The sequence below is a fragment of the Manacus candei genome, unplaced genomic scaffold (genome assembly GCF_025592945.1).
Source record: "Manacus candei isolate 608988 ecotype Guabito, Panama unplaced genomic scaffold, ASM2559294v1 h1tg000062l, whole genome shotgun sequence".
Classification (NCBI taxonomy): domain Eukaryota; kingdom Metazoa; phylum Chordata; class Aves; order Passeriformes; family Pipridae; genus Manacus; species Manacus candei.
The window spans coordinates 245,471-259,262 of NW_026138110.1; positions in this window are offsets into that span (position 1 = coordinate 245,471).

The window sequence follows — 13,792 nt, forward strand, 5'->3', positions numbered from 1 at the left end:
GGATAATGACACACCTTTCCTCCCATGAATATTTTCATGAACTTTGCCTGTCTCAGGAGATTCCCTCAGTGCTGTGCTAAATTGGGTTGTTTGTATGGACACAAAAGAAAAGGACAAAAGATGTATGTTCTAGTCTTAGCGTGAAACCCTCTATCTTCTCACCAATTAAACAGCAGGAGGATTCTACCCCAATTTATGAGCAAAACAGTTGCTGAAGGTCAGGGGAATTTTTTTGTTCTATGCAAGTATGTATTTTAATGCTCTGCAAACTGGATCTGAGAAAGGAAGCTTCTTGCTTTGGTTGGTGTTTTAAAGTTGCCAGTAACTGTACGCAGAATCAAGAAATGTATTAAAACATTGTTCCAGCAGGCACTACCATTATGTCCATCCCCCGTTTATACCTTTATAAACAGCTCAGAATGATCCCTTTGCTGTACTTCAGTTTGGATTTTTAGCTTCAAGCAGTTTCCTGGTTAAAAACGAGAGGCATTTGAGCAGTGGGGTCTTCATGCATGTGGGTAAACTGGTGCAGATGGAGAAAGTTATTAAAAACAAACAACAATTGGCAGTGCAGTGTGTGTATATCCAGGTCACCTCCAGACAAATTCACAGCAGTTTTTTTTATTTGTTCAGGACATTAAAGATATCTGTGAAGATATGTATATGCTTGCCATGTATGCAATAAAAACCAACCTAAAAGGAAAACGCCAACCAATGTAACCTTGCAATTCTTCCCTCTGTGACCTCTGTTCCTCGTAATTCTGACTGCCCTGATTCCCAGTGCTCATAAATATTCCATTAGATCGGTGGCACAAAAGAAATTCCCTTGTAGCATTTCACATAAAGACCAAGATTCTTATTAATTTTGCATAAGTAATCTTTCTCCTGATGCCGAGACCTCAGTGCAGTAACTCCTGAGCGTTGTTGTTTGGATTGGCTCTGTTGGTTTCCTTAATCTGTAACAGGACTGAGGGGTCTCTTTATCTCCAGTGGTTCCTCCTTGTCTTCCTGTGCTAGGACAGCCCAGTTTTCTTTTCACTGCTTTGTCTTTTTGCTTCCAGCTGATCACTCAGAGATCAGTTAGAACTCAAGCCAAAGTTTAAAAACAATAATTTTTAAAAAAGGAGGGGATAGAGGCACAGCTGTAGCAGAGCAATTTCTGATCTCCTTGTGCTAATGGATCAGATCCTCTGGATGTAGAATCCAAGTAGCCAATCAGCCCTGCAGCTTGTGTCTCCTTGACATTTGCTGTGTTTCAGGGCTCCTTTATGTTCATATCTGGTCCTGCAAGATTGCTTAGGAAAGGGGTTCTGACAGGTCTCTGCTTCTTCACTCGTCATGGGCAGAATAATTACACCATTAGAGCAGGAATAAAATAAGCAAGTGATTAAAAAACCGTTTCAGAGACCTACCCTGGACTTTTTATGACTTGAATGTTTGATATAAGAATTGATTGAAGGAATTTCCATTTCAGTTCTAAGTGTCTGATTCTGTTCTCTGCATGATATAATGCTGTCACTCTATGTTCTTTTAACTAAGGTTTGCTTTGGTATTTTATGATAGTGGGTTTCCCTGTATGTTTTTGTCTCATTCATCATCACGTTGCAAATTACCGCGGAAAAGAGAAGCTGCTCAATAGGAGGGGTTCAGAGCTATTTTTAGCCCTTTGGTATTTTGAGGAAGTAGGATCAGAACGTGTATTATATTCAGTTATGTGTTTGCACTTGCAGAAATTATTAAAGGTGTTTTTAAAGCTACATGTAAGTGATGAATGGTGGTGAGGTGCATAAATCAAGCCAGTGTCTGGGGTAATATAACATAATGAGCAGAAGGGTTCACCAGTGTGAAGCCAGTGACCTTAGAGGATTAAGTTGTTTTAGCCAGTCATATTCCATAGCCTTTACTCAAGTAAGTAATTGCATTGAAGCTTTTTTTGCTTTTGTTTATGTAGAAGAGAAATGAGTAGAAGTAACAGCTTTAGGTGACTAATTCCTTACCTTATGTCTCACCATTTTCTAGCAGGTGTGGTGAGCATATATGAAGCAAACTTTAAATGTGGTGTAGATTTAGTGACCTAAAGTACAAGTTACAATGAAGATGGCATTAGGTTGAGTTCCTTGTTCTGTTTTAAAAAAAGAAGAAATAATTGTATGTATTGAAATGGAAACACAGAAAGAACAATTGTACATTTGGGAGAATCTACTTATTGCATTATCACTTGCCCCTTCCTGCCCACCCCGTGAGCTTTTCAGGTGCTTAAAGAACAAACCAGTATGACACTTTTTAAATGCCCGGTGTCAGTAGAAAACAGACCTGTTAAACAATCTGTCCACCCTGGAAAAAATTCAATCAGTACAGAGCACTTAGCTTTGCTCAATTTAGCTGGGTTTTAATGAGACACTTTCCACTCCACACTGAGCTGTGGCACGAGGTGATTAGAGGAAAGCAAATACTGGCTCAGGGAGCTCATCACTTGTTTTAATTTGGAACAGCAGCACAGACCAATATGTGAAAATTGAGATTGGGCCTCCAAGTTTGACAGGCAAGAGAACCAGATGTGTTAAAAACAACATGGAATAACCAGACTGAAGGATGTCAGCTCTGACTCCTCCACAATATACTGGTGCTTTCTGTGGAATGTTGCTTGAATTCCTGTGGGACAGAAAGTTTTAGTACGTGCTCCAACACTCGTGGATAAAGCAGACATCAAGGTGCTTTTTGGTGTTCTGTTTTTGCACTTTGGTTAGATAAATGAAGAATTGGAGAGGAAAATTTAATAAATGTGCCTTTCTAGTAGAGTTTTCAATCTCAGTGTATCGCAAAGCATCTCACTGTGGCGCTTGAGTCAGGGTTTTGAAGTTATTTAAGCTCCTGCCTGCCATTCATTTCACCTGTCAATACAAAATGTGCCCTGGCACACATCCAGTAAATAGAGAGACAAGGCATTGAATTGCAACCCAGCATTTTCTAATGATTTTGGAGCTGAGAGCATCTGCTCTGAGGGATTTATAACAAGGCACCACCTAAACAGTAGGTCTGTAGAGCAACTATTGAGATTGACTGTGGAGAATACAGCTGTCTTTGAATTCCAGTTGTGGCACACTGTTTGATTAACGTGGTTCAATATTGTTAGTATTAATTTAAAATGAAAGAAAAAGCATATTCTGAGGGCAGATATGTGTGTGTTAACTCTGCCAAGCTTCGTGTACTGGCTGCTTCAACCCACCAATGGTAAAACATTTAAAAAAAAAAAGGAAGAAAGATAGTACAGTGTCCATAGAGGGGCATTCCAATGGGACTTCAGATGGCTGAACCTGGCAAGTTTTTGTCATAAATGTGGGAGATTTGAGTCCATGCATCCAGCCTTAACCTTGTAGAATAACCATGTCCTTACACATAGTACATCTTGTTCCTGCGTGGAAGAACAGCTGCTCTGTAGGTCTTGCTCCTCACATCTTACCAGAGCTGGATAGAAGGTGGTTGAGTTCATCTTTCCAGTCCCCTTTAGCACATTTAGGCTGTGTAGAGCCCAGGGGTGCTGGAACCAGGAGGACTTGGACAACTCAGCCTCCCCAGCAGCCCCTGAATCCTTTTCCTCTGCTTTGTTGATGGCCTCACTCATTAGTATTAGATAACATGTTGTGGCATTGCATAAAAACTTCTTTCCTTGTTTTTTGCAATTTGAAATACTGTCCATCTACTTACATTTTCCCATGCTGTGCCTTTTAATTTTTCATGTTGCTATTTTGTGGGTTTATTGTCACTACAAACAAGACCTCTGTTGTTCTCCTTTCACTATCTCTGCAAAATTAACTTGGGCTTGCATGGTTTCTGACAGGCCTTTGAATTTTGGTATATTTGGCTATGCATTATTAATATCCCCGAGGCTTTTGCTGTTCTGGGTTTTTTTTGAACGTGACCTTACTCATTTTATAGTGATGTTCATCACCTCATTTTTTCTTTTCCTTCTGAGAGTCCTTAGGGGGTTGGGAACTTCTTGATATAAGAATGGTGGAAGAGAAAGGTGTCTCTTCATACTGGCAGAATAGTTATACTGTTGTTTTCATATATATAATTCCAAAATAAGTACTCAGACAGTTATAAATCTCCAATAACATAATGCCTGTTAAAGTTATGAAGATGTGGTTTGTTACTGTAAGTATTTAATGAATAGTGAAGTAACTACAAATGAACATTCATAGAATGTTCTGTATTTCTCACTCTCCTGTCAGTGGCCAGAGAAGCAGTAGAATGAGATTTCCTGAATTTGAGGAATAAGTTCAATTAACTTAAGCTCATACCAGACTAGAATGACTGCAACAATTTTACTCCTACAGACACATTTGAAGCAAAAAGTTTTGTAGGAAGATTGCTTACCAATTTAATAGACTAATTACAAGTAAGTCAATTAGATCCTTGACCTATTTCTGCAGAGCAACACAAGTGTTAGTTACACAGCACAGAACATGCTGGGAAACTTGAATTGTCAAATTCTTAGCTGAAAATTTTTAGGCAAAGATCAGCTTCCACGTTATTTACATGGAACAAAAGGAGCATCCTCTGACACCCATGGTTTTTTTTTTTTTTTTACCAGTTTGAATGGAGCCTTATGTTAAAAATAATAAATCCATCTATGGCACAAGTTCCTGAGCTGTGAGGAGCCTGCACCAAACTCTTGAATGGTCATTTTGATGTGCATTCTCTCAATGCAAGAAGTTAATTCTTCTAATCTAGAATATCTGCTGTTGTTCACAGATACAAGATATGGCTCGGGATCAGTTCAGTTTGCAGTGAGGGGGGTACTGGAGAATTCCTGCTTTTTTTTTTTTTTTTCTCAGGAGTTACTCTATGTTTCTGTGATAGCAAAATTTTACCCTGTTTCTTAAACAGCATTTTCTTCCCTAAGATCCCTGCAGCAACTCAGTGGAAAGAATACATAAAAAAATGAAAGGAATAACATTAATGTGAATACCTCTCAGCTCAGAAAGCACCAGGAGTTCCCCATTAGCATGTAGATCTCATTCCAAGGGAAATGAAAATTTACCGAAGAAATCTTTTGACCCAGTCAAATCTCAAGTGAACCAAACCTGAGTATACTATATCACCCACTCAGCTGTATTTTCAATGAGGCTTTTCAATGTCTTGAGAGAAATTAGTGGGAAGAGGAAACTGGGGGAAGGGAGAACAGGGTCCTACACATGTCCTGAATTTCCTTTTTTTTTCCTGCACAGTTCCTTGTAAGAGCTTCATCTTAGGGCAGGGTGGGAATCTGATCTCCTTAATCACAATTAATGCCTACAGGTAAAATGTTTTTCACCTTAGTTGGGTTACTGCCTTGAGTAATTAGAGTGAACTGCCCCCCAAAGTTAACTCATCCCTTCCCCTACGAGTAGGGCAGACCCAGACAGTTGCCATTAATTAGGCAATGATCGGGCGGTGTTTGGCTGCCATTCAGGCCTCCCCTTACACTGCGTCCTGGCCCTACGTGGTGTAATGTGGGGCTGATAAAAATGGGCTGTCAGGACTGCTGAGCTGAGCGATCCTCATCCTGCCACCGAGCCTGTGCTGCTCCGCGGGGACGCCCGCGAAGGGATGGGCACCGACCAGCTGCTGAGATCCTGACAGCCCTGCCTGTCTGGGGGGTGGGCACAGGTTAGTGATGGGAACAACCAAGAAAGAAAACCTTTAATATCCTTCAGTGTTCCTTTAATACCCTTTTGTTAGTATCCATAGTATTTTCCCTTTAATTTCATTTATATGGTCCATGTGACCACATGATTAGCTATGCAATTTATTGCCTGATTTCCCTAAATACAGTGTTGTGAACAGTAGCCAGTTAAAATAATCAGAAACAGTGAACTGGTATGAGGGAACAACAGATCCATCATGAGGATTTATTTAGTTGCTGTTAGATTTTCAGGCTGGCTGAGTTACAGCTTGCTGACATTAATAATAGCCCTGTAGAATATTCTTATTACAAAGTATTTTATGGCAGAGCAGTTCTGTGGCTTTTGCTTGCCTGGTGGGATTTTCCATACGAAGAAAACCAAAGACAATCCACTTTTCCCCTCCCTTTAGAGTATTTTAACAGTTGGAAGATTTGAAAAGATTGCTGAAGTGCTGAGTTGTTGTCTGAGTGTTTATATATAGTTTAATGAGAGCGTAGCTGGTGTCCTGAGAATACTGTCTGCATTGTCACCTCATAACTGCTCCCTTCAGGGTTAGTCTTTAAACTTCTTTTTTTGCTTTGTAAACATCTCGTTGTTCCTCACAACTGTTGTTATTGTCTGATTTTTCTTTGTTCTTCTAACAGGTCTTTCCATTCTTATCTCTTTGCTTCATCCCCCCTCCTGCCATGGCCTTGATGCTTTGGTTATTCCTTGGAATCAGCCTGATCTATTCTGACTCCCATGCCATTGCATCCCTGCTATCAAGGAATTTTTAGAGTAACTCAACTAAATATGCATGAAATCTGAGCCTCTCTCAGCTATATAGGACATATCCCAAATGGGTTTTTATAAAAATCTCCCTGTGTTTGTATATTTATTTATTCACTTGGGTTAGAGCTCAAGGTTTAACAGCTGCTGAAAAACTGACTTCTTGAATCATTAAAATGGGCAGAAAAAAACCCATTTAAAAATCTAGGGAGAGCCCTATCTCCTCCTTTTAGTTCTCTGACAAATGTAGTCTGAAAATAAGTGTTAGTCAGGCACTGTGGGGTTTTTGTTTTGGTTCTCTTTTTTTTAACTCAAGCACTCCAGACTAATACCACCATCCCCTGTTTGCTCCCAAAGATCCAGTAAGTAGGTCATGTAGCATCTTTTTGCAGACACAGAACATCCTGGGAAGAAATCTCAGGCTTCTGTCCAGTTAAAAAATATTTATTCTGAGTTATAAGTCTTAGAATATTTTTATTGAGAAATTCATGTGAACTCTATAACTTTTATTTTATTACAGCTTAAGGTTTATGGTTGTAGGGATTGTTTGAGAATCTTCCTTCACTAATTTAAGGAAGGTTCTTCTCTTTCTGCATGAGTAAAATAGGCTTTGAAAACTCCTTTAGTGGTGGGCCTGATTTTGCCTGATTTCTTTTTTTAAATGGGAATTCCTTTCAATGAAGTTCAAGGCTGTCTTGGAAAACCCAAGTGTGTAACCCTCGTTTGCTTGGTCAGGGGGTTCCAGAAATCAAGTATAAGTGCACACTAAATCTCTTTTTAAAAAAATCTCTGAACCTGTTAGTTACAGTGACTTACAATTAAAGAACCATTGTGAATCCTTTGTCTTGTATCTGTAAACAACAGCAGATATTATGGATTAGAAGAATTAACTTCTTGCATTGAGAGAATGTATGTCAAAATAACCATTCAAGACTTGGGTGCAGGCTTTTCACAGTTCAGGAACTTGTACCATAGATGGATTTATTATTTTGAGCATAAGGCTCTATTCAAACTGGTAAGAAAAATCCATGGGTGTGCATGGACTGGGTGAGGGGCAATAACAGCTCTGATGCTGGACAAAGACACTCTGTGTAAAAAAAAAACAAACAACAAACCAACAAAAAACAACCCAATAAAAAACAACAGCAAAAAAGAAAGAATAGGACCAAAAATAGAGTGAAGAAATGGAGATTGGATGAGGCATCCCCTAATTACTATTGGATCTTACAGAAAAAAGCCTCCATTCTATAGTATTGTGATAAACAATGTGGAGATACACAAAAGGGCAGATTTAAACTGTGTAATTCTGGCTTTTCTACTGCTTGAGGTTTATAGAGTTGCAAGCATGATGTTCTTTTAGCACCCTTTTTTTTTTCCTGTGTGACATGAGCAAGTTTGTTTAATGCACCATATGCTGCTGATGGAGAGCTCCTAACGTTTTCTCACCTTGGAAAACAGAGCTTTATAAGTAGTTTATTGAAAGTAAGGAGGATAAATTGCATTGGGTATATGGTGGCATCCTCAGCTTTTTTTTAGTTTATTAAAAGCACTTTTAAAAGGTTAAAAAAGGAAAATTTGCCATGTTTAAGACGGAATCTTTCAAATACCTCTTTTCACCTATTCAGAATGGAAATGACCTGAATAAATCATGTAAGGGTTCCTCACATGGGGGTTCTGGCTCGGCTCCATCAAAGTGACATAACTGTGAAAGGTTGTCAATTGGCATTTCTTTGGTCTTAGGGAAAAAAAAAAAAAAAGAAGAGTTAAAAAGCTTGTGTGTATAAATTGGATACTGCAATTTATGCAGCCTTGGCTTTGATTGCAGAATACATTAAGCCCGATGGTTAATATGATATGCTCTGTGGAATCTGTTCTGTGGCTGGGTTACATTGCAAATACAATAAGCTGGCATCTGACCTGGAGCACTGATATGTATTTCTAACATTGCCCAGTTGTTATCTGGGCTCGATTTTGGAGCAGAAAACAACACAAGGAGATGTCCAGCGTCGGGTCAGAGCACCTGCAGCCGCAGTTCTGTGCTGCGGGAGGAGATCTGCAGCCAGGGCTCGCAGGCAACTGCTGAGAAGAAATCTGTGTCAGCTGTGATTTTCCTTTTCTAGGCTAGAAAGCAAAATAATCAGCTATATATAGCACACTTGAAAGGGCCCACAAAATCTGGCCAAGTAAACACAGTACTGTTGGGCTCTTTGCAATGCCGTGCCTTGCATCTTCCCAGGGTCCCTCTGAAGAGAAACAGGCAGGAAAGGGAGAAGTAAAGCAGAAGCAAAGCTGATACTTATCAAATTCTCTGCGTTGTTAGCTGAGCATCTGGCAGAATTCTGCTCGTTTTGCAACTGATAAAAAGTAGCAAAACTGAAATGTCGAGCCTAATCTCCGTTTTATTCACGGCTATTGAGGCCAAGCCAGTGGGATTCTGGAAAGGTGCTGAAAGTTGCCCTTGGTCTGTGTTGGTACGGGGTCAAGATCAGGATCTTTGCAAACAGCTGTTGTCCTCCTGCAGTGTTTCCTGCAAGTGGCAGAGTTCATGGCGACAAACTAGAGGTGCTTATTACTACAGCAGGGAACTTTGAGAGGACTCTGTTCAGGAAGGGAGCCACAAACTTATCAGGAACTTTCTAGTCTAGGAACACTGAATAACTTCACTGAGTGACAGTCTTTTATTCCCCATTCGTAGTGTGAATGTATTTTGCTCCCTGATCTTAGCTGAGACTTGTAATATACTGCAGCAATCGAAAAAATGTAACCTGACATTGAGAACCTACTTACCTGAAAATTGCCATTCTCTGGCTTTTGGAAATCGAGCTAAGGAGACCTAAATTACATTTCTTGGGCTCTCTTATTTCAGAACGTGCAGTTAGGTTGTGTTTTCTGTTTGTTTGCCTGCAGCTTGCAAACTTTCCCTTGGAAGAGGCCCCCCTGAATGGCTGCTTCTGTAGAAACACTTAGGTTAAACCTTAAAGATCAGAGTTGGACATATGTATCAAAAATTGCAAAATATTTTGTCTGATTTCCTGGGCACGTGGCTTATGCTTAGTAATACTTGTTTTGAGCAGTGTTTTTTTTTTTTTTTTTTTTTTAATTTATGGGTCTTTTAAGTGATCTGTTTAGTGAGTACCAATCCAGAACAGAGCAGTGGGTCCATGAGGCTTTGTGGAGCAGTTGTCAGTCATGTCTAATTGATTCTCTTGGCACTATCAAGTACTTCTGCTGGCAGCACATCCAGGTTTGGTCCTGAGTAGCAGGTCCAGAGCGGTATTTAAGTTGTAACCCCCTCATCCATTTCCCTTCCAGCTCTAGTGTGAGTACTATTCCCGTTTTCATTCCCAGATGAAGTCCACAAAGCTTCACCTGTGTGATTTCAGTGATGCATTTTTAGTCTGACTTTATCTAATATACTTTAGGCCAGGGGAATGATGGGTGTGAAATAATAATGTGGATTTTCATGGTCTTGGAGCATCACAGACCATCAGTGCTGTCCTGTTTGCATCCTGAGGATCTGAAAGCATTGGCTGAACAGGTTCAGCGTGACTCTCTCTTTCCTGCACGGTATCCAGAGGCCAAACTTGCTTTCCTTGTTCTCCCAGTTGCAAATGGCTCTTGGTACTGGTGTGGCAGGTGGGGACCTGTGGAGGAGGCACTCCAGGTCCCAGCTCCTGCTGCCCTGATGGTTCTGCTCGTGCTTGGCGGGGTTTTAGAAATGAGGTTATGCAGCTTAGCCTTGGAGGAAAGCAGGGAGTGCTGGGGATGGAGAGTCAGGAGTGGTTGCTAAGAATATCAGATCAGCTGGGATCACCATGACAACCGTGTTGCCAGGATGAGAAACTTTCCCTGCAATCAGTCAGAATTCATAAGTACACAGCGTCTACCTGTCACATTGGAAAGTCAGCCTCAGAGTTCTGATCCAGAGCACACCTTTTATTAAATCCTTAAGGATTCATGTGCTTTGTTTGCTGAACAGTCTGGTCCAGAGGGCAAAGGAAAGCATCTGTGTGAAGTCAGGGAGTGCTTGAGGGGCTGGGTCGGAGACAGACATTTGCAGGGACAACCATATGAATAATCAGATTGCATTTGTGTTATCCCTTGGCTTGGTGGTTTAAGTTTTTCATTCCAGGTGAGGAGATGAAGTAAATCTCCTGTGGTTTTGTGCAAGGGCTGTTTCTAGTGCAGATCCATTTTATGTTCACTCTCCTTTATTAGTGTAACGTTGAGAGATTTGGATTGTGGTCATTGGTGGGGGTTATTCAGTGGCAATAAGCAGCCAAAAATAAGTGCTGTTATTTTACTGCTCACCTCAGTTAACTATTCTTACTAGAGTTTTAATTCACAGACAGAATACCTTTAAGAATGTCTACATCTGTGTCTGCTGAAGTTGATTTGCTTTTTTGGGGATCTGATGTTCCACTTTGTAGGCTACAGTTAATCCTAGCTGATATTTGTTAGTGTGGATTAAACAGTTGCATCAGTGGCAGAGCATTTCCCATCCTGTGATGGGTGGGCTCTGCTACGTTATTGCAGTGACCACAAATTTACTGACACTTTGACAGCTCTCAGAAGTACATTGACATTAAAATTATCCTCTGATAGCTTTAGCTGGGGGGATGAGTGGATATGCACAAATTGAAAAGGCTCTTTCAGGTCAGAAGTTGACTTGCCTTGTGACATATATGACATGGATAATAGGACATCTTAGTTTAAAATGGAGTTTTAATATTCACCTACCCATGAACAGACCAAATCCTCCTCTTAGCTTCCAGCTCTGCTCTGATCACCATTAAAGACTATCATTGTTTTGAAAAAGGGCTCTCAGCTGGCTTAAAACTTAAAATTTGCATTATCTGAGAAATTTTGACATGTTATCATAAATGGGCAAAAAATAGTTTTTAAAACAAACTGGAAAAAAATAGATCTGTTGTCTTTTGATTGAGAAAATGCTAGTGTGATTCTGATTTGGTTTCTTAATATAATGTTGTCACAGATATTATATGCACAAGTATATATGTAAGCTATATATAATACATGTTATCTATACAAGCACGATACACATTTTAAAGCTGTTAAAATCTAGAATGTCCTCTGCTGATAGCATTCTTTCTGAATACTGTTAATATTTAAATTCGGTTACCACAGTTCCCAAACGAAGGTTTTGTTTCAACAGATTAGAATTTGCTAAAAAAATCTCAACCACAAACCAAACTCACCCCACAAAACAAAACACCTTTTAATCAGAGAACCTCAAAGCAAATGTGACTGAGTGAACTCTTCAGCCACATCTGCATGTCATGCATCTCTATTTCTACCTCACTCAAAGCAGAAATTTTCATTTTCCAAGTCATCTGTTTTTCTAGAAATACCCTTTCCAAATTCTTCATTAGGAGTGTGTTGATGGAAATTTTATGGGCAAGTCTAGTCTCTTAACTCCTCCAACTTCACCACACGGCTGGAGGAGAGATTGGTGTAACTCCCTGTGGGGTTTCAGCATAACCTCAACTAAAAAGACAGTGTTGAGCCTGACATTCAAAACTGGTTTTGTTGGTTCTCCAAAGGCCCTGTGTTGTTTGAGGCCCGAAAAATGACTTGTAGCTTTTAGATTCTCTTAGCCTGGTGACAGGAAAAGTAGGTGAAGTAATGACTTTGCCTTGACTTGGTGCTGTTGGGTACATTTAGCTGTTTGAAGCAGCCTGTGCTGTAGAAATAGTAAAACAAAGGTGGAAGGGCTCGTGGGAGGAATCACATTTAGAGCCTTCTGTTGAAAAAATCGCTACCACAATTTATTTGTTCCTTGTAAAACACAAATTTTCCTTAATTTGGAGCTTCCCTCAGTGTGCAGCATAGGATTTCCCTGCTGAAAACTAAATGTGTGCTCACGTTCTTGAGGCTGTATTGCTGTTGGGTTACATGGGTTTATGAAAAAGGAATGAATCATAACAGAGAGATCTTTCGAAAAAATACGCTTACTACTTAATTATGAGGGGAAAAAACCCACAGGGCTGGTGCAACTACATTTTCCCATATTAATTCTGTTCCTATTCACAAATAATTCCTGTCTTCGCATTCAAGGCAGCTGTTGGACAGAAAAGTGATGATGAAATTGTCTTTTTGATGTGCAGGATGAAAGGCCAGTGTTAAAATATGTTATCTGCAATATATATAAATCTTGTGACCGTTTTCCCTTGGAAACCTTGGGGCTAATTAGGGGGTTGGAAAAAAAAAGGTATGGCGACTTCTTTGGTGGAGAGATGCCCAGGTTCTTTGTAACTCATACTGTAAGAGCAGGGTTTCTGCTGTGGTTTTGTTTCCTTCATTAGATGAGTCATTATTAGAAGGTGCCCTAATGATAAATTAATAGAGAGTGTAGATTAAACACTCCCAGGAATTCTTAGTTAACAGTCATTTGACCAGCCCCGCAGAAAGCTTGTTTTCCCTGAAATCCTGAAATTGAAGAAGGGATGATGTAAGCCCTTCAAAGGCTGGAGAATAAAGGGATTTTTTTTCCACCCTTTAATGAAAAGAAGCTTTTGTTAGGGAAGGCAGAGTGTCCTACAGCGTCTGGGAGCAGGAACATGCCATTCCTTCCTCTTCCCCCGCCCCTCTGCCAGGGTTTGGATTTCAGCAGTTCATGCTCGTGCGGAAAGGGCTCGGTTTTCTTCCCAAAATTTCACCACGTGAAATTGGTGTGGAAGCTCACAGGAACCGTGCATTCCATCTGGGAAAAAGGGGATGTTGAGGGCCCTGCTGGGAGCTGTGCATGATGCTCTGAGGGGAGGGCAGGACCTGCTTTGGTCACTGCCAGCTCCTCCCAGAGTTTCCACGTCCAGCACAAAGCTCTGCTCGATCCCACGTGCTGCTCCTGCTGTGGTTTCCCTCTAGGGCGTTTACTAGAGAAGTGAAGGCACACAAAGCCAGCATCCAGCATTCCAGAAGTGAGGAAACTCAGCGCACCGCTCAAGTTGTTCTAATAATTAAGGAATATGGGGCTGGATGTGCTGGGCACTGTACGGGTTTACAACAACAGGCAGTGCTTCTGCTAAAGAATTTGCTGCCCTAAATGGATGATTCACACACAGGGCAACAGAAGGCCCAGAACAAACAAGCTGCGGGAGGGTTGGTAAACACTCCCTGCGTGTTATTATTAAACACACACACGTGTATATATTTGGGTTCAGTTCAGCTAAAAGGGAAACTTGAGGAAATGGAATGAGGGGAAGAAGGGGAGAGTTTGTGGGGGGGGGGAAAAATGATACATAGGACCGGAGGCGTTAAACAAAAGTCAAAACACTTTTAATGACAAAAAAACCTAGGGAGGAATGTTGTGTGGGGTCTTTATATAATAAAGA